Raw genomic sequence first — 23,076 nt, 5'->3', positions numbered from 1 at the left:
CTCCAGAAAAAGAAAGCTATAATAGTTTGCACATTTGTCACATTCTGTAAACAATTTCTAAACATTTTATTTATTGCATTTAGTTAATTTTAATAGCCCTTTGTGTGCAGAGATCCTTGCATTATTGTGCTATTTGCTTCTGCGATTACACCTGTGTATGCAGTGGGCAAGTCTTCCAACACAAACAAAGAGGTCCAAGGAAAGTATGTTTTTATGAAGAACATGTCCTAAAAGCTGAAATACTACCACTAACTAGGTTTTCAGTCCCCTCACCCCACCATGGTAGCCTCAAGAGGTAGAAATTATAACCACCAAAGATCAATGTGGAATGGCACCAAGAGAAACTGAACTTAGTGCAGTATGACATCTATGGAATGGATGCAACACTAAGAAGCAGAGAAGGCAAACTCTCCCTTTCCATGGGAGAGACTACATCTGATAAAAGGTGGAAGTGGAAAGGTTGAAGCTGCAGACTGAGAACTAAAGAAATAGATTCCAGAGGTGAAAACTGAACAAATAAGGATTATAACCTAAAGCATACTTCTGTAAAAAAGATAATCCTTCCTCTGATTCTATCCAAGACCTTGGATACAGATATAGGTACAGTTCATAGTGCTGGAGACACATGGGGATGAGGAAGCCACCAGCTATGCCATGTGGTAGGCAGGATATATAGTTTCTTCAGTTAAGAATGGATTTTTATTAGCTAGAAAAAAGTGCTTACCTTTTTATAGGGACAAAAATGGAAAACACATCAGGCTTCTACGTAGCACTGACTCAAACAAAAGTGCACTGTTCCAGTTTGATCCAAGATTATCTGAGAAAGCACAATAGTTAATCAGGCCTTTTACAGCCTGCTGTGTTGGTCCTTATTTAGGAGAAGGGGAGATCATTGTTTTTTCATGGGTATGTTGAGGCATCCATGACTAATAAAATCAGGCTGGATCCTGTCATAAGATGAAATGTCAGGGTAGTAGGTGTCAATGATGCAGTTAAGCAGAAGCCCCTTCACACTGCTGGATAAATTAGAAATGTGTTAGTGAAGTCAAGGAGAGCAGTGCAGCCAATGACTGGCAATGAGAAACAGGAAGTCATGAGAGGATGGAGAAAATGTAGCACATACAAGGCAAAGCAACAAGCAAAGGAACAAAACAAAATGGTTAACTGGATGACTCTGATATGCCAGAGGTTACCAGGGAGTAGAACAAATGTACATATGCAAGAAAACAGATGTCCAGTAGTTCCACTACACACAGTATGACTGGAGTGAACCAAAGCAGAAATTGCCCTAAGAGTGCCCAGTGGGGAAGGCATCACTATCCAAAGTAAATGGAAACAGAACTAGTATACAGAGACAGATTCAAGAGATGGGAAGGAAAGGAGAAACTGTACAGAGACCAACTAAAGGAGAATGAGTGCACAGGACCTTACAAGAGAGGACATCATTTAGGTGGGTGAAGTGCAATTATCAGAGCTCCCAGTCCAGTAGCTACTTGGCAATAGCAAAAGGAAAAAGATATTGAAAATGACTATGTTTGCTCACTCTAAGTCTTGCAGGGTACTGACAGGTACTGTAAATGCTGCTGCTCATCATGGAGGAAAGACTGGAATCCAAGGCATAAATCCATGTAAAAACTGACCTTACAAAAAGAAAAGCAGGTCAAAGACTGTGACAAGGGAGGACACCACTCCTGGGGGGCAAAGTATGAATGGGGGTACAGACTGGTGCCTGCAAAGATTCTGTCAGACATTTTTATTGAGTCATGCAGTAGAAGAAAAGGGGAGAGGTAATGATGCCGGGAGTACTCAACTGGTATAGCTGTGGGTTTGCCTTTTTTGCTTTTAATTTTTTAAATTCATACAGAAAAAACACACAGTTATTTGTCTTTGTTCACTGGGATAGTCCAAATGAGAAAATACATTTTTAGTGGAGGCCTGGGGGAAAAAACTCCATCAGAATTTCATACATAATTGCATTAACATGCATATATTGCATTGCATTGATTACACACATGCATACAGGCTAAAGCTACAGAGGAAATGGTGCAAGTTAGTAATCCACTCGAGGGAGGGTAGAATGGGGGACTCTGAGACCTTCGTGCTGGAGAATTAGATTAGGAGCCCATACAGCTGAGAAGACGAAAGGGCACACTCAAGAGGACAGAAACACTACAAAGAACCTGACACAGTATACAGTGTCAGAGAATAGAGAGAGACAGCTTAGAAAATATCCTGCTGCTGTATGATAAGGGAGACTACTCCCCTGAGTACATGGCTGGCAGGACAGGTTTTTCATTTGTGAGCAAAAGCCAATGGAGTACTTGGACACAGACTGAGGGGCCAGCCTATGGAGTGATGAGGGGCGTGGTACATGAGAGGTACCAAAGAACAGTGTTCTGTGCAAGAGTGAGGCACTCAGGACAGTTAAAGCTGCCAGCCCCACCTTGGAGGAGCTGAACATAGGTGCACAGTGTGCCATAGTAAGGCAAGGACATGGAGAGAGAACTGTCTAGCACTGGAATATGAAAGGGAGAGCTTGAAAGCTGGGAAGGAATTGTGCAGGAGCAAGGTAGTGCAGACATAGTGGCAAGGGGGTTGTAGGTTCTATGAGAAGTGAATATACACTGCAGTTTATGGTGGAACTTGGGAGGGGGTATCAGACCCAATTAAAAGGAGGAGACTCTTTAGGAAGCTAGTTAGAGAAGAGTGCAGGTGGACATCCTGCACGAAAAAGCATAAAAACAGGATGTAGGGAAGCAGAAAATTCCCAGAAGTTATACTGAACAGTATAAGAAAGGGGAAGGGAGGAGTAGCTATTATTCTTATGAGTGGAATATGTTTGCAAACCTACACAATGAGGACAAGTGGGAAAGGGAGGTGGCTGATGTCACAAGTGAAAATGGAAAGGAGAACCTGTTGACTTGCAAGTATATATGTTCCCAATAAAGATGGAAATAGTTTGTCATGTGTGTTGTGATGCATAGAGGAAATTGGAAGAAAGACCAGAGTTTGAGCTGATATGGAGGGGACCACATCATTCTGGAGAAGCTGGAAGAATGCTGAAAGGAAAGGTACACAAAGACCGAGATTCGTTACTATATAAGGAATGAGGGATGGAAGGACATGGAGGGAACAGTATCTGTGAGAGATGTGGTGCATGTTCTTGTGGGAAGGAGCAGAGCAGGTATATTGGACTACCTGGTGTTTGGGAATAGAAAAGGATGCAGAGAGAGGGGTGATAGAATGAGACAAACCATGCTTTGGTGCACTTAAATCTCTCTCTAGAAATGCAGGAAAGGCAAGGAAGGAAAGCTATACATGGGATAAAATGCTTTGGAGGTCCTGAGAGGAAAAAAAAACATTAGGGCAAGGGTTTAAAGAGATAATTGCCAATAATGATATGGACAAGGAAGAGCTAGGCTTAGGGTACTGAGGACTGTATGAACTCAGCAGGCATGGGCTGGTGTATGGAGGAAGCAGGACATTCCGAGAGAAATAGGGAGGCAGACATACAGAGGAGGGGGGAGAGATAACTGAAGAGGGGGGAGAGATAACTGAAGGAAATAACAGAGAGGGAGAGATGGAGAGGTGGAGTCAAGGTAGGAGGAGGAAAGGATGGGGGAATGAAGGGAAGCCCTGAAATGCTGGCTAAGAGAAACAAAAGTAATGGAAATAAAGATCGGGTATAAGGCTATATGATGGGCATGAGGGGGATGCTGGCGGTAATAAGGAGGTGTCTTCATTTAGAAAATGAAACCATAAAGAAGGCAGAGGGCAAATAGATAAGGCTCAAAAAGAAAGGATGTTTTGCAGTGTGTTGTAAAACACACACGAGTAAGATGACATGGGGATGGAAGACACCCTGTGAAAATGAAAAGGTAGAACAGGAGGACAGAGAAAACTTGTGTTAGGAAATAATCATGCAAATGGTGGAAGAGGTGCTCAGATGCTTTCAGGAAAAATGGCATCAGACAATGTAAAATGTATACCACCATATACTATACTAGGGGTGCATTACTCATCTTCTCTGTAGTACATGTGTTAGGTATATATGTGCTACATCCTTAATATTCAATACAAGTAACTGCTACTTGTCGACTACATATCTTCTGTGTACTACCTGTGTTTATGCAAGGGTTACATCCTTTCCACGCAGTACAAGTAACTGCTATACTTTGACATACCACCCTTTAGTGTACTATATGTTGGCTGCATATCTTACCTGTTTTACTTACAAAAAGGCTGCAGACTTTCCTTACAGTGTATTTACTGGTACAATGTGGAGTATGTGCAATTCTGTACAGTACTATGTGGACTGCATATGTCCTTCTACTGTATTACTTCCATAGTGCATTGAATCCCTTCTGTATAGTGCACGTAACTGATGCATGTGGACTAAATACCACCTTCTAGACAGTATTCTAAGAATATTATTCTTCCACTACCTGTGTTAGTTGCGTGTTGACTGAATCCCTTTATGCTACATGTGCATTATGTATTAGATGTGAATATATTTTATTCCATTTCTCCTCTAACCATCTAGTTTAACACCTGACAGCAGTATTGACCCATTTATTTCTCCTGGGTAACTCTCTATTGGCATTCATTCCTTGGAGGTGAGAGGTGAGCATGCCAGGAGGAATGGTGTTCTCCTGAGAAGGATTGTTTTTTTTTTTTTTTGTGACGACTAATTCCCTACAACGGCTCATTATTGGCCAAGGGTGGAGTGCAGTGAGCCTTTCCCAACTTGTCATGCCCGCTTGTAGACAAAAAACTCCATGTGATCCACTGGGGATTCTACCTCAGAGTGTGTCCATAAGGACATGTCCCACTCCCCTCAAAATGAGTTAACTGGGCTTAAGCTTTTTCATTATTTTCCTCCCTTCCTACCAACTCTAACATTAACTAGCAGTACTAGTCAAACTCTGGTCACCTTCATCATAGTCGGGGCTTTATCCTTCTACATGTAAGTGCATGCTACACATGAACTACACACCAGAGTACCATCCCTGTTCTACTTCTTACCCATGGGCTACATCCTTTCATTACAATACAAATAGCGGTTTTCTGTGTAATACATAGCACCCTGCTTTACGCCATGTGTGGGTTGTGGACATAATTTTTACTGTGTATTAAGTAACAGGTGAACTGTATTCCTTTGTGGTACAAGTAATTGATTTGTGTATACTGTGTATATATATATATATATATATATATATATATATATATATATATATATATATATATGGTAACTGCTTTGTCTGCTGCATGTTACTGTTGAACTAAAAGTAAGTAAAAAAAAAAAAACGACATAGTAAAGAGGGCTCAAACTGAATTCTAAAACATGTAGCATCATCACTTGCGGTTGAGAATCCCCTCCTCTGGTCTCATCATTCTGTATAGACAATTCACCACTACAAAATGAATATGTGGTCAGGGGCCAGGGTACTTGGGTTAATGGTTCCCTCTTTTTTGACTGTCACGTGACAACAGTTGTCAGGAAATACTTTATTTACTCCAGTAATTACTGAAAGAATATCCTCAAGGTGAAGATCATTCCCTTCTACTTGTCATTATTAGAATACAGCACCCCCTTTTGAGATGTATCTTGCTAAATATATCAAACAAGGCCCAAAGATTCCTAACTAAAAAGATTATAGGCCTAAAGTCCATGAACTACCAAGAGAGGCTGAAAACTCTAATTCTTAGTGGTGCTGTCTTGCTTACCTTGCACCATGTAATTTGAGACCATAGTTAGAGATCTTGTTGTCTTGGACTGCCTGTTTCATTGCAAGTCCAGTATCTCCATCAGTACTGGAGCCACAAACCTAAATCTTCACCAACAGTTAAAACGTGTTGGAAGGACAGGTTTCTATTGCACTGCCTCCCAAATCTTTGGAATAAACTTCCATACATGTTAAGCAGTGCAACTCACTATCTTCCTTTAAATATAAACTAGATGACTGCGTGGGTATCTGCAAATTTTCTCTAGGACTGACTAACTTGGCCTTTGTGGAGAAAGGAGGTATTGCCTGAGGTAGGGTACATGCAAGGCTTGAATGGTCACAAGACCCAGTGGCCTAGCTCCCAACCTTCTATCCCCAAATAGTGGAACATGATTACTCATAATGTGGAGTACATGGGCAAAATGTGGACAGGTGTATATCCCAGAATGTCCCAAACCTCTAGAAAAACTTCCCCTGCATGTTAAGGAGTGTGATTCACTGTTTTCCTTTAAACATGATCTGGATGGATGGATTAGTAGCCATATATTTACTCTGGGATTGACTGGCTTGGCCCTCCTGAAGAAAGAAGGTATGGCCTGAGAGTGGGTAGTGGCAAGACATGAATGGTTACAGGATTCAGTGGCCTACCGCTCAGCCTTACATCTCAAAAATGTGAAACATTACAACTCATAATATGGGACATATGGACAAAATGTGGAATGTGAACTAGAAATCTGACAGCATAGTTAAAATGTGTATTTGTACAAAGTTCTTTTGCTGAATTAGTATGATTCAGTATTATTTACTATGTTAATTCTTAATAATGAATGTGTCACAGACCCTATCAATGTGGAACAGTGTAAAACATGGACTTAACACTCAGAATAAGGAATGATCCTCATAATGAGATGCATTGCTTTTATGTAGTATACTGCTCCTGGAGTGTCTGTATCTGCTACATGTGGATTGTTTATCCTATGTGCAGTGTAACTACTCCATGTGAATTGCATACCCCATATGCATTGTTATTCAACAAATCACTGAAGCTTCCACGATGAGCAGCAAATATATTTATTTAATAAAACAAGCGCTTTCACGCACCTAACAAGTGCGCTTCATCAGGTTACAAAACTTTTCAAAAATGAATTCATTTTATATAGTATGGCATACACCCTAATTAACCGCCATTTTTGGCGGCTAAAACCAATTAAGCAATTGTTAATCGGTTAATACCATTTATACTTAAAGCTATACTTCATACAGAGAAAACGCTTCCTACAAATGTGGCTCTTTATACCCTATATTACATTTGGTTCTAAAAATGTATAAAACACATGTTAAAATATATAATATATAATATTTTCCTTCAGTGTTTCATAAATCATATCTATACAAATAATAAATCATTGAACATGCAGAATATACTTTCTTATAATTCTAATTATTGATTATGGCAACAACATATTATAATATGCTTGTCTTTCTTAAGCCTGTACATATATATTAATATAAATTAATTCACATTAGTACTAAATAGCATATAGCGTACTTCATAGAACTATGTAATAGTAAAATATATCCAGGCCATAAGTATATCAAATAAAATTAGTTTAAAATACTTATGTAAATCATGAACATAAATGCCATAAAAATAAATCATACAAGAGATTATGAGATGAATAAATAAATTGATATAGAAGAATATGTATTTTTGTTATGAACACTGTTATATAAGTTAAAACAATGAAATAATATAAGATATATAAATCCATATATCCCTATTATATATAACTTCAACTTGTATACATGCTGTTGATAAATTTCTGCTCTAACCTATAGGATGGTATCTCTATAATAGTGCTGGTCTGATATTAAGGGCTGTATTTAAGCCTGGCTCTACATGTGCCCTAAGTAATAATATCCATTTCAACTCGAAAAGTTCTAAAGTGCCTAGTGCATTACCTTCCCTTCTGTTATGATGAAGTATCTGTAAGACCTTAAATTTAAATACATGAGATGGAAACAATTGACAATGTCTGGCTAGTGCATTACTGATGTTCATCTTCCGTATGTCATATAGGTGGTTGTAGGCTCGATCTCTGAGCCTACGTGTTGTCATACCCACATAGTAGACATTGCAATTGTCACATGTGGCCAAATAGATTATATTTGTGGTATCACATGTGGCATAAAAATTCGGAATAAACTTGTAGCCAGTCTGTGGATTTTCATATATCTGTTGGTCACTGATATAATTGCATACGCAGCATTTCTTACATGGAAATGTTCCTCGCCTAAAATTTGTTCTAATGTCCAAAGGTGTGTGTAATATTCTCTCTTTGCATAGTAGCCTTTTTAAATTTAGACAATTACTATATCTGAAGATAGGGTATTCACCCACCACATTTTTCAACTCTTTGTTCATATAAAGTAACTTCCAATTCTTATGGATGATTTCTTTGATGTATCTGACATCATTAGTAAATTTGATTTCATATTGCACCTTACCTATATATGATTTACTATGATGTCCAAAATGACCTCGCTTATAACTAGTATTAAGAGTCATGTTGTTACTATCTTTAGGGGAAGTTTGCAAATAATCTGGGTAACCCCTATTCTTGAAACACTTGATTTGAAAATTTAACAATTGTTCTCTATCCTTGACATCACTACATAGTCTAGTTATTCTATCCATTTGATTTTTTACAATATTAGGAAAAATGTGGCGAGGGTGCATACTCTCATGATGTAATATACCATTTTTCCAACAGGGTTTTCTGAATAACGACGTAGTAAATCTATTACTATTATTTTTTATTATTGTTAGGTCAAGGTAGTTAACCTTATTCAATGAGGCTTCATATGTAAAGCTAAGGAAGGAGGTAGTTGATTCCATATATTCAATAAAATTATGTAAGGACTCCATATTGCCATTCCAAAAAAGTAGAATGTCATCCACAAATCTCCTATAGTAAATAGCATTAGCAATAAAATTCTCATTATTCAGGATGTGGGTTCTCTCCCATTCATAAACTGCTATATTAGCATATACATTTGCACAAGGGGTGCCCATGGCTACCCCCCATGTTTGTTTATAGATCTTATCTTGATACATAAAGATGTTATTATTAAGTATCAGCTCTAGTAAGGTACATATAATAAATTGTTCGTTTTGATTGACCATGCCATAGTCATTCATGCAACTTCTAACAGCCTCCACACCAAACTCATTGGGTATACTTGTAAACAGGTTCCTTATATCTAAGGTAACCATTAGTGTCTCATTATTCACTTTTTCAACCCATTGTGAATTTTCAAGATCTTCCAGTAATTTATATGAATTTTTTAATATAGTTGGTATTTTTTCAGTCAGCGGTGCCAGTTTAAATTGTATATACTGTGAGGCATTCTCAGTTGCCCATGACTGGCCAGATACTATCGGTCGTACTGGTGGGGGGTACACCCCTTTATGCATTTTGGGCAGCCCCTTAATGATGGGAATCAAAGGGGCCTCGATATCCAAAAAGTCATATAGCTGTTTATCAATGCATCTTGACATCAGGAGATCGTAGAGCGTATCTTGGATATTTCTAATTATTAATGTAACTTCGGATCTATTAATCATTAAATAAGCGGTGTCATCACATAACATCATGTTCATCATATCATTATAAAAACTGGAATCCATTAATACTACCCCCCCCCTTTATCTGCTGGTCTAAACACCACACTTTCATCATTACATAATGAGTCTAAACTATTTCTTTGTAACTCACTCATGTTATAGAACAATTTTTTATGTCCTTTCTCTTTATAATAGGCATAGAAGTCAAATTCACATGCACGTAAAAAGCACTCAATAGAGCTGGGTAGCGGTGGAGTAAAAGTGCTTTTTCTTTTAAGAACAGTATTTTTTGATAATAAGACCTTACATTCATTATTACATTCATCATGAAATAAAAGTCTCAAGGCCAGTTTTCTGGTAAATTTCCGAAGCATTATAAGAGTGTCAGAAAGTTCACTGCCTCGAGAAGGGATAAAGGATAAGCCTTTATTAAGTACGGAACATTCAGATTCAGTCAGTTCCCGAGATGAAATATTGAAAAACAGGATATTTAAATTTTCTTCTTCCTGTTCTCCCAGTTGTCGCCTGAGATCTTGCGCTTCCCCCTTCCCCTGCTGGTAGATCGCATCGGGGCTCGTTGTTTGTATGGAAGCGGGGAGTTGAAAATCGTTGCCATATTGGGAGCAGTATTCAAAACATAAGTAGCTTCTTTCGGTCTAGCTCCTGTTGTTACACTTTTCAACCCTTGCTGATTGCAAGGTAGGGAAGAAGCAGGTGAAACAATATCCACTTCTGAAGTGGATATGCTACTATTAGATACAGTGTTTTCTGGATTAGCGGCATTGCTATTGGTAGTTAAACTACTCGCTATATCATTATTAGCTTGATTTAATTCTCCGGTTACTGTTGTCTCATTATATCTCGGCCATATAAAAATATTGCCGACATGGAAATCATTACAGTCTCTTTTTAACTTTTTTAGCTTCACTTGTTCCAGCTTATTGCTGTAGAAAGTCACTTGTGATAGCATATTGTTAAGCTTAGATAAGCAATGTTCACTTTTAAATTTAACAACCATACTGTTGTGCTCACCTTCAACTTTATCAATTAGTTCGTTCTCCACCGGTTGAAAATAATCAATAAGTAGTCTCAGGTATCTGTTGCCAAGATCTAGGTTTAGTTGTTGCCATCTTCGTAGGAGCTCTGGATGAGCTTCTCCATAGCTCTGCTACATGTGGATTGTTTATCCTATGTGCAGTGTAACTACTCCATGTGAATTGCATACCCCATATGCATTGTTAGTAAGCACTCCATGTGAACTGCATATCCCTTGTGTACAATTTGTAAGCACTCCATGTGGACTGCATACACCAAGTGCAGTGTTAGCAACTACTCCATTAGATATGCATCACCTGTGTGTGTTAGTAAGCATGACAAGCAAATGGTATACCCATGTACACTTTTAGTAAGTACTTCATATGAACTGCATACCCTGTGTGCACTGTTAGTAGGCACTCCCCGTGAGCAGCACATCCTGTGCACACTTCTAATTAATTAATTGGTTCTCCTGTGCCTGGTTTTATCATTTGGAATTCTATAATAAAGGCTCATTCAGTGGTGGTGCTGCGGTAGCGTTGTCGCCTCACAGTAAGACATTGTCCTGTTCAATTCTCAGCTAGAGCGTCTTCTGTGTGGAGACATGCATGAATGGGCGTACCTTCATTGAAGGTTGTGCGTCAGGGCCGGCAACTCGGCACGTAAAAATCTACTGCCAATCATTATCGGACCGGAGTTCCGCTGTGGCAACCCCTAACCGGGAAAAGCCGAAAGACACAACAACAACATAATAAAGGCTCATTGCTATTCAGAAACAAGCACGTTGATTGGATACCCCAATCAGCATGCCCATTATAAATTGAGCATATCCCAGTTAAACAAAAAAGTCCAGTCACTTAACTATTATTCAGCAGCTGGACTTTTTTATTACGATGTGTTAAAAATGATCTTCAAATATTTTAAGAGGGATGGAGCAAAATATGAGTAAAAATCTAGACAGCTAAAAGACAGTTCTGCTAATATCAAAGTTTGCAATGCTTTCACCTTATCTCTCAACTGTTTAGACTTTAACAGAATGTCCCACACTTTCCTTGTATGTTTACATTGTCCCTCATTCTGCTAATGCTGCCACACCTTCCCAATGTATAAATAAGTTATTAAAAAATGACAGTGAAACTGTATCTGTTCCAGCTTCCTAGCACTGTATTAATGTACTGTGCAAGCATGCAGATATACTTACCATACACATACACAGTAAATCAGGAAGCCATAAGAAGAACACTGAAGTTCCATTATGTTCTTTCGGCTTTTCCCGGTTAGGGGTCGCCACAGCGGAACTCCGGTCGGCTAATGATTGGAAGTAGATTTTTATGCTGCCGAGGTGCCAGCTTGACGCCCAACCTTCAATGAAGGCACACCCATACAAAGGCATTATTTAAGAAAGGTAAACAATTTGTTTCTTAAATAATGTCATTGTATAATATCAATAACCCAATTCTGGATGTGGATATTGCAGGATTTATCCACACCCAATCATGGGTTATTGCTAAAGCACACCCCATGTGAGCTGCATATCTTGTATGCACTATTAGTAAGCTAACTAAGTACACTGCGTACCCTATGTGCACTCTTAATATGCAATCCATGTGAACTGCATACCTTGTGTGCACTGTTAGTAAGCAAGCCATATGAACTGCATACCCCATAATACACTGTTACTAACTGCTGCATGTTTGCTGCATTCCTTCTTGCACTACTTGTGTTTGCATATGGACTGCATACCTATCTGAATTACACTAATATGGAAAACATTTGCACTACAAGAACAATCAGTACAAAGGCTTGAATACTTGCACATTTCCAACTTGTAGTTGACAGGCAGCCCTCTTTAAACAACTGCTTTTGCATATTCATTCATAAATTCATACATTCATTCACATTCCTCAGCTCCAATCTGAATAGCATACATGTCAGCTACATCTGAAATTGTTTCTACCTTATACTTTTCATTAAAGCCTATCCCGGGCAGCTGTGAACTTTTTATGGACACAATATATAATTCCTGCCTTTCTGGTTTCCAGGGTGTATAGATATAGTGCTTAATCTGTTCTGCTTCCTTTTTATCTGAGTGCTGTGGAGAAATAGTCTGGACTCTTACTAAGTGATGAGCATTTCCCTGTAGGTGCTACTTCATCAAAAACCACTACATTGGGAAAATGACCTGAGCCATAATGCTCCTACCTTCAGTCTGTAGCTCAGCACCTTGCTGCACCTGTATTTTTTTCTCAGTGGTGATATAAGGTAGGTGTTACCTACATCCCAAGTCCTTCTGATGTGTCAATGAATGAACACTATCTTTTTACATTTGTACTAAGCACCAATGTTTCTGTGATGACAGTGCAGCAGTTTGCATTTCTCTGCACTGAACTCCAAACACTATTTTTCTGCTCACCTGGCTAGTATGCCTGGGTCTTTTTTCAATTTCTCCCAGACCTACACCATGGCTTGTATTGTGCCTACAAAAAGGTACTGTTAGTTTTGTTATACTTTCTTGACTGAAATTAGATTGTTGAATAGTGGTGGCCTGAGGACCAGACTGTGCAGCATACCAGCGGGTTAATAAATTCACACTTTCCTATGTTTTGCATTCAAGAGCAAATGTCTTCAGAGAATTACATACTGCCTTTCGTTTGGCTTTTTCCGGTTAGGGGTTGGCACAGCGGATCACCTGTCTGCTCATGATTGGCAGTGGAGTTTTTACAGTGTCAAGTTGCCAGCCCAACACCCAACCTTCCACAGAAGGCACACACTCACACCTAGGGCCAATTTAGAGTGTCCAGTCCACCTACAGCATGTCTTTGGGATGTGGGAGGAAACCCACGTGACCACAGGGAGGATATGCAGACTCCCCACAGAAGTCACCCCAGCCAAGGATTGAACTGGAGAACCTCTTGCTGTGAGGTGGCAACGCTAACCACTGCACCACCATGGCCGCCCTACATACTGCCTTTTTAATAGCAGTATTTCCTGTTTGTTTTCCAGGCATCAAGTTTGCATTTCATATGGGACAAATCTTTATGGTGTCAAATATCCAGAGGAAGTTTATTCCATATACTGGGAATGGCAAGAGTAACAAAAGTAAAATTTAGATGAGTACAATATTTAATATCCTCCCTGTGTTCATGTGTGTCTACTCTAGCTACTCTGGTCTCCTACATCCTAAAAACTTACAGTAGGGGAATTGGTAACTCTGAATTGTCAAGAAGTGCATGTGATGTGAACAGTGAAAACAAGACCTTGCAGTCAACTTCTGCTGTCTAATAAATGTTATGTATGTCCCAGCTATTTGTGGGGTTGCTATAGGAGTCGGACATGACTCAACCACGTTGGATAGATTAATGAATACGTCTGCTTTTCAGGTGCAGAAAATCAGATGAATGGAAAGGTTATTGCCCAACCTCCCATACTGTGCTTTTTTAGCATGAATATAGCCAGGCATGCACTTTTGTACAGTGAGATGTGCTAGAACTTTAGCATATTTAGTGCAGTTTATTTTATGCATTTTGTTAACTTTTTTTCTTAATCTTGCACTTTTTGGGGGTTAAGAAAGCTTCATTTTACCCCTGGCTCTCAACTAGAAGCCCAGTAAAGGAAAAAATAACCTGCTCCATCTACATTTATATTTTGCAGCTAAGTGATCAGTCCACCTTTCTCACAATGTCAGTTGGCCGATCAGTTTTCTTGCATATCTAAAGCAGCATACATTTTATTTTCTTAAAGATGGTTTATTGACATTTGCTAGTCATTTTGCAGCTAGTTTTCACTAGCTGTTCTTATATTTTTGTGCTTAATGATGTACCCAGGAAAGATTTATAACAAATGTTCTTGTTTGAGACAGATTTCTTCCCCAAAGTTGTTTGTTAAGCTGAAGTGGCCACTGAGTTTATACCAATGAACAATGTGCTCAGAAATCTCTTGAGAACCCAGAAATTTTAAGGCTGTTGTGGAGCAACACAAGCCCCCAGATTTAATAGAGGGGATATTCATTTTTTTTTAAGTGGGGGAACTCCTACAGAAGCATAGATCCTCGTTATTAATCTTCCATGAAAAAGTAGGGAGATGCAGATTTTTTTTCAGAAAAAGAAAATGTCCATACATGGGATTTTGACTGAGCAGAGAAAGAAGCTGGAGTCCTAGCCAGTTATCCAGTTCAGGTCTACACCCCCAGAATCATGGAGAGTGCAGCTTATACCCCGACACAGAAGTTTTATTTATTTAGATTACTAATTGTGGTGGTCACCTAAAACTTAAGCTCTTGATTCAAGGCATCTCTTGGTGGATAAAGGCATGCCTTACTTGGGTGTGGTTTGCCAACACTTTGTAGTAGGTTTTCTTCAGTATTTATGAGGCCTAACTTTCAAGACTCCCAAGGCCTGAATTTCTATTGTCAGTGTTGAGTTATATCCAAAGGTCAGATAGTGTATCAGACATCCATTGATTGTCACACTATCATTTACTGGGACAGGATACACACAACCTGGAAAATGGACACCAGCCACATGGTCACCAGGGAGATTTTCCAGTGATTATAAAAGTCTGTAGTGAAATACTTTGCAACCCTCTAGACATTTAACCAGGCACTGTTAATTGATCTAGGCACTTGTATCTCTGGTAGTGAAGGGATATAAAAAGAAAAAGGCTACCCACCCTATAGAACCATTCAGATCATCAGGTGTCCAGCATACTTCATATATATTGATCAGTGACAGTCCCCTTGTTTCACTGTACTGATTTATTTATTACAGTTTGATGACCAGGATAGTCCACTGGGCCTGGAAGAGCCCATTTTCAGTGGAGGCCTGGGGAGAAAAGCTCCACAGGATATAAAAAAAATTTACAATAGTTATACAAAAGTAAATAAAGTAGTAGAACAGTGAAAAATACAGAGATAATATACAATTTGTTAAAAAAAAGACATAACATTTCTAATCCTAGGTGATTTACAAAACAGATTCATGTAGTCTAAACATAGTAAAAGTACAGGCATTTCAGATGAAAAAACATGCAAGTAAAACATTTATGTACAGATAAAAAAACAAGCTTTTTTTGATGTTAGAAATATGAGGAGAGGAAAGAGAGAAGAAGGTGAGGTGGGAGAGGTAAAAGGTGGTATATAGTGGAGAAAGGGAGTGGGTTGGGGACGTTTATGAGGTATAGGGTAGGAGATGAAGTAGAGACAAAGGGCAAGAGAGCACAGTGATAGAAGGTTGAGGTATATAGTGCATGGGAGATGGTATTAAAGAATTTATGTGGTAGGGATACAGGAACATTCCCACTTTGAAAGGAGGTGAGATTGGAGAAGAGTTTTGAAGTTTGAGTGGCTCTGAGTATTTCAAAGGGTGGTAGGGAGAGAATTCCAGAGTTTACCTAGAGAGCAGGATAATAGTAGGTGGCCAGTGGGTCAATGAGGCTTATATATGTTTAGAACATTGTGGTTTTATGATCTAATGGTTGGGAATGTAGGGGGTTAAAGAGGTGGACAGAGAAGGACAACTAGGTTTGAATATGAGCTTGTGAGCAATTGTAAGTTTAAGGAGTTTGAGGTAGTTACGAAGTTCAAGCCATTTCAGGGAGTGGAGAGAGAGACAGTGATGTGATGCATTTCTGGAGTTGGTGACAAATTTGGAGATTTTATTGTAACAGGCTTCCAACTTGGCTTGTAACCTAGCTGACGATTAGTGAATAGGAGGGTGCCGTACATGAGAGGGAAGAAGGTAAGTAGAGGTAAAGGTGTGTCTGGTGGAGGGGATAAGGTAATGATTGTGTCTATACAGGAGACCTAGTTTTTGGTGAGTTTTTTTAATATTAGTTTGGATATGGATGTCAAATTTTAGATTTTCATCAATTACGACACCAAGCAGTTTGATATGTGATACTATTTCTATGGGGCTGTTATTCTGAGCAGTCACTTTAAAAGATTTTTTGTCTATATTGGTGTTTTTTGATGGGGAGAAAATCATTAACTTTGTTTTATTGGCTTTTATGGCGAGGTGATTACTGTGCAGCCATGATTCAGTATTAGAGAGGGCTAAGTTTTGAGAAGTAGGTCAGAGGGGGTGTCTGCTCTACAAATAATGGTCGAATTGTCAGCATATTGAATTAGTGTGGCATTGTAGAGAGACTGGTGGAAGATATTAATGAAGATGTTAGAGGAGGGGGCCTATGATGGAACCCTGGTGAACTCCAGTAGGTGTGTGTAGAAAGGAAGAGAGTGAGTTTTTCCATTTGGCAGCTTGCTGTCTTTCAGAGAGGTAGCTGGTGAACCAGGTGATGGTGGGGGGGGGGTTGAGAGAGGAGAGTTGGGATAATAGGGGTGAGAAATGGTATCAAAGGCTTTGGAAGGTCAAGGAACAGAGTAGAAACTATTTTGCCAGAGTCACGAGCAAGGTTTATGGATTCTAGAAAGGAGAGGAGTGCAGTGATGGTACTATGCCTGGGATGGAAACTATGTTGTGTAGGGGTTAGTAGGTTGTTTTGGGTTGTATAGGACATCATCATTTGGGATTGAATAAATTTCTCCATGATTTTTGATAGTGGGGATAGGATGGCTATGGGCCAAAAATTAGAAATGTCAATGTTTTTGCCTTCTTTATGAAGTAGAATGATAAAGGTGTGTCTCCATAGTGAGAGGATGTATGATTCTAGTATGGAGCAGTTTGTTAAGATAGAGATGGGATGGACAATGCTGTCTGAAGACAATTTGAGGAAAGTTGTGGGTAGGTTATCTGGGGCAGGGGAGCATGGTTTGAGTTGAAGGAGGAGCTTCTTTATTTTGCTTATAGAGACAGGAGAGAATCTAGGAGTAGGGGTAGTCAGATTGTGTGGAGATGTAGAGGGGTTGGTTGGGGGAGGAGGTTGAGAGTGGTGAGAGAAGCTGGTAGTGAGTTTAGCTATGGAGTCTATGAAGAAGGTATTGAAGTTAGAGGCATTTTCAAGATCAGTAAGGTTTAGGTTAGGGGATGGCTTATCCTTATTGCCTGGAAGAGTCCCAGAATTTTCTTGGGTTGGATAGGTTTTCTGATTGTTTATTGTAGTATGATTTTCAGTCCTTGATTATTAGCTTTTTTTGCATTGTTATGGAGTTGTTTGACTTCTGTTAGGAGATGGGGTAATTTATTTTATGGTAAAGTTTCCACTTTGTCTCTTAGGTGCATGATTTGTTTAGTTTCTTTGGTTAACCAAGGTGAGGATGAAGTTTTAACTCTTAGTTTTTAGTGGACCAAGCTTGTTAAGAAGGTTCAGGAAGATTTTTATTAAAGTAATCAATGGCATTGCTAAGAGGCAAGGTTTTTAAGGGTGACCAATCTGTTACTTTTAGGCAGTCTATGAATATTTGTGGGTTGATATTGGAGAGGTTTCGGGATTGTACATAGTGGTGTAGCTTTTCAGGGGGAGAGGAGTGACAGTCAGCAAATGCAGGCAGGTGGTTGCTGAGAGAGTCAGGAAAGGTGCCAGTATCTGAGATAAGGTTAGGATGAGACACTAAGAACTAGTCAATGATGGTACCAGTGGTTCCACCTTTGTTTGGCCTGGTAGGAGAGTTTATTAATTGGGTGTAGTTGTAGAGGTTGATATTTAGGGAGGGGGATTCAAAGTTTATCATGGCCCAGTTTGTTTACGTCACCTAAAATAACTTTCATTTTTTTATGTTAGTTGAAAGCCAGGAGAGTATGTCTTCAAGTCTAGGGATGTTGTTGCCTGAAGGAATATAGTGGGCAGCAATGCATATGGATTTGTGTTTGTTGAGTTTAAAGAGGGCAATACAGAGTTCAGAATTGGCAAATTTAGGAATGAGATTGGTGTAGGGAGTAACAGTGTAGGAAGAGGAGTAGATTATAAGAGGATGGGAATTACTCTGAAATTAAATAGGAGGATAGTGTTTGAAGAGTGGAACTCATGGGCTATAGAAGAGAAAAATTGATAGGTAGTGTGTTTAAAGTTTGATGTATAGTGTTGAAGGTAAATTGTAGAAGTGTGATGCATATTGTGAAGGAAAAGTATAAGAGGGGGTAGGTAAGATAGATAGAAAAGAATTGAAAATACAGTGATGATTATTAGGTGGAGTGTATTGATGTCTGAGACAGTGTGAGAAGGTTTAGTTGAAAATAGGAGGGGTGATAGGAGGGATTGGGAAGTTGTGTAGGTGATTGGATGCTGTTGCAGAGTGGGAGGAGTTATGGATAGAATAAATGTAAAGGTAGTGGGGGTGGGTGGGAAATGGGGGCAGGATAGGGGAGCAGAGTCAGCCCGAGCATTAGTGAGGGTGAACGGAAGGTAAGGAGCGTTTAAACAAAAAACAATCAGTAATGTGACAATGGGACTGTTCTGTAGTATAGTTCTGTGAAAGGTAAAAGATGTAGACAAGTAAGCCAATTTGAGTTGTATGGATGGGGGGGCCTATGAAAGCAGGAGGAGGTAGTAGAAATAACACAGTAAGGGAAACTAAGAGCTTGCTATGGAAGTACAAGTCTAAAGTTTCAACAGTTGTCTAGGAGTATATGACTTTGGTACAGCAAAGGAGGTTATAGATAGACTTTTAACAAGGAAGGAGTGTAACTAATAATAATGGGAGGGGGGAATTAAAATAAGTTTACATGCAGCCTAATTTAAACATTATGGTAGGGGAAGAGAGAAAAAAGGTAAGAATAATTTGGAAGTCATGGAGGGGTACAGTGCACCTGTCAGTACCGATGCAGAGCTCAACCAAAAGGCACTACAAATACTCGTTTGCTTAACAAAACAATAGCTAGTGCTACTGAAAGGATTACAAGACAAAATTCAGTGGAGTGTAGTTGAAAGTAGCCATAGTAAGCACCTGGATAGAAGCAGAGAGGCTGTGGAGGTGATCAACTAGTAGTCCAAAAGTTTTCTGAAGTTTATAATGTTTTGGAGTGTCCGTGCTCTCAAGTATGGGGAGGGAAACCAACCGGACCCCATTATGTAGTTGTGATGTACAGACACTAAAGGTAAACAGATAAAGAAATTGTAGTAAAGAAGTTAGACAATCTCAGTGAAGCAAACCTAATATCAATGTCTTTCAGGTTGTATAACAAACACTAGGCAGCAGAATTACTTGGCAATAACATTCTAATAATAGTTCAGTTGTACGTCAACTACAATCAGTAGACAGATTGCAGATAAACACAGAAAACTAATAATTCCAGTATTCCCTAATATTCATCATTCTCACTGCTGCAACAGCCTTTGGCTATGTAAGTTGCATCCTACCCAGTGTACATACCTCTCAACTGTACAGATTTTTGCCTCATATTTTGGCAAATCATTAAAGACTGAAATTAGAAAATAATGACAGGCATCTGAGTTTCAGACTTCATACCCTTCAGAAAAGTCATGCTAATGCAAAACTTGTCATTCTATCAACTTTCTAAGTTTGTAAGAGCAGCATTTAAAAATTGTCCCACTTTTCCTTATTGCTTTGTCTAGATTTCTTGCTCTGAGGTTGAGAGGTATGTGTACAACAACCAGCCAGCTTCACAAAACTCTGTCTTCCTCCCACACCTACATTCTGACTGCTGATTGGCTAGTCCCTTAGAAGGAAATCAGCAGATTTTAGAGAATGTCAGTACTTTCTTTCTGCCTTGAGAGGAAGCAGCTCTGTAGCTTCACAGGAGCAGCAATTGGCTCCAAGATTCATTTCTGGCAGATAAGTCCCCATATGTTGAACCCTTTCAGAAAGAAATTATTGCCCTTTTAAGAAATATATTTGCTGACTACAAATGGTGTTTCCCCTTTAAGAAAATCAGTATTTTACAATATCAAAATTTTTGTCAGGGAATACTATTTTTAGAATAGGGCTTATTTGTAGTATTGGGGATTCATTTTGTGGTACAAGTGTACTGCTGCTTTTGAGAACCTTTATGCATGTGTAAGTTTTAACAATACAGATGTGTTTTACAGGGCAGGAAACTAATTTAACTGGAATGCTTGTGAACTTTTCGTGACAAGCTACCTTCCGATCTTTCTGTCAGGGCACTTCAGGAAAGGGGCTATGAGTTTTGACAGAGTTTTTTTGTAAATACTTTATTAATTTTCTAACATATTTTACACCGTGCAACAAATATATTTGATATACATAGCCAGGGAAATATCCATCTTTTTTTTTTTTACAATGGAACTGTATCCAGGTAATCATATGCACAAACCATATAGGATCATCCTATGGATCCCCATTGACATATAGAATCATTTCTCAACATCCATATGGGATTAAATTCCCATCTCACCAGTCAAGGTCTTATCTAGCTGGTAATATGCTCAAATTATGCCCCCCCTGTGGATTCTTAACTTTTCTGCTCTGCCTTCCTGCTCACTTAAGAGTTTTTGATGAGTACTAATATTATTCCTCCCTATTTCCTTGTTCTTTCATACCCCTCACACCCTTTCACATTTTGGCAATGTAGCACTTAACCCTACCTCCCAAATAAAGTAATATCATTTTCTCTGACATTGTCCATCTAAACTCTTCAACCCTCATACAGAACAATCTAGGCACCTCATTTCCAAAAATTGCTCTCTTACACTCCTTCCAACATTGCTTAATGGCTTTACACTTATAAAATTTGTATGTGGTCAGCATCATCCTCTCCACTTCCCCTGGTGGCTACTCAATTCCCTACAAAGCCTTGCTAAACCACCTGTGTAACTATCGCATGTGATGATCCAAGAACTTTGGTAGATTAAGTAATTTACAACTTGGTTTTGTAGCTTCCCTCCATTTGACCATGTTTAACTTCACCTTATCATCTGAAAAGCAGCTTGTCATAGACAAGCTTAATAAGAATCTTTTAGATCTTACTGCAATTTCAAATAATGTCTTCCCCTAGTTCCTAAAAAGAGATGAGTTTCTTATCACCTAATTCCCTTCCACCCACATGCTTCTCTATTCCTCCATTTTCAACCAAAATTTAACAGCTTGCTTCAGCTGCTCAAATTGAAGTCATGTTGTTCATGGTAAATTGAACTCATCCTTAAAAACATGCCATTCCTGGAACTCATGTCCCCCAGCTTTACTTTTTTTGGATAGGTGCATTATCTAACCCTCTTATTTTGCCAAGATTTCCAATATACCAATCTGCCTAGGAGCTTAATATAACAATTATTTCAGAACCCCACCTTAAAACACAAAAAAAATCTCTTTGGAACCCTTAAGTGTTCAACTAAACATCTCAAGATCTCATTGTCCTACTTCTCCCCAACAGTCAGTAAAATCTTTATACTGAGATAAGGGATTCTGGAGGAAAAAAACTACTGTTGAAGCCATTGCATATTCTAAAGTCTGGTATAAGCCCCAACCCCCAGGATAATCATGATCTACCTTTTGCAGTCCTACTACTTTGCCTTTCAAAAGTTTGACTATCCATCGTCCATATAGACTCTAGGATGATGAATAGCTGTGGGAAGAGTGTATTTTCCTCCGTGACCTTTGCAGTCACTGAATTATTTATCTCATTTTACCAGGTTACAAAGGGATCTGATCAAGGAGCAGTAGCTGAGGGAGCTAAAAAAGATAGCTTCCGAGTTAGCCACCTCTTCCATGTGGCTCACTGCCCATGCTGCCAAAGGAATGAACAGAGTTGTGGGTTACAGCATTTCCATGAGGAGGCATGCCTGGATGAGCCTTTGTGATTTTGTGGAGGCTTTCAAGTCTTCGTTCATCAGTGCTCCATTTGACAGCATGTCTCTCATTATGCACAAAGTTAAGGATACACTATCCAGGTGTGAGAAGGATGGTAAAATCCTTTCTGCCATGGGCATATGTTTTTCAGCTCCTCAAAGACCTTATCCCAAAGTTCAGAGGTAGTGGTAAAATGTGATTCAAAAAATCTCAAGGGTCTTACCAGGACACATATGGAGAGTTTTCCTCCAGAAACAACAATGAAAGACTTTGCCCTCTTGGCAGAGGAGGTCTGCAGAACCAAGGTTCCTGGGACCTTTCTTTGGAAAACCTTTTCAGCACTACTGAAAGGGGGCCTGATTCTCCACCTCTGGAGGCAATCAGTAGTCGGCCATCTATCCCTGCACTGGAGATCCTGGCAGAACATAACTTCTGATGTATGGGTGCAGGGGATAATATCCTTGGGTTATCAAATTCCCTTTCTCCAATAACCTCCTCCCAAGAAGAAAATCCCAGACATTCTACCCAGTCAAAGGGATCAAGCTGTTTCAAAAGTTCTGAATCTGCTAGACAAATGTCTTCCAAAAGGTCCCCCCCAGACCAGAGACTATTCAGAACTTACTCAAGGTTCTTTTTAGTTCCAAAAAAAAAAACAGGGGGCTGGAGACCAATTCTGGCTTGCAGAAAATTCCAAATGGTTTTGGTTCAGTCCATGCTTCCTTTCCTGGAAAAGGATGATTGGATAGATCTTCAGGATGATTACTACCACATAAAAATGGACATATGCTCCAGAAGATACCTACAGTTCTGGATGGGTGCCGGTCATTACCAGTTCAGAACACTGCCCTTTGGTCTCACTACTGCCTCCAGAGGGTTCACCAAATGTATGGCAGTGGTTGCGGTTCACCTGAGATGACCAGGATTATAGGTGTTTCCATACTTGGATGACTGGCTCATCACCCTGACCAGGCATCTACTAGTATACACAAGAAATTCTGTTCTTCAACTTTGTTCAGAACTAGGCATAACAG

The sequence above is a fragment of the Protopterus annectens genome, chromosome 4.part0 (genome assembly GCF_019279795.1).
Source record: "Protopterus annectens isolate FY-2018-M chromosome 4.part0, PAN1.0, whole genome shotgun sequence".
Lineage (NCBI taxonomy): Eukaryota > Metazoa > Chordata > Ceratodontiformes > Protopteridae > Protopterus > Protopterus annectens.
This window is presented reverse-complemented; position numbering follows the sequence as displayed.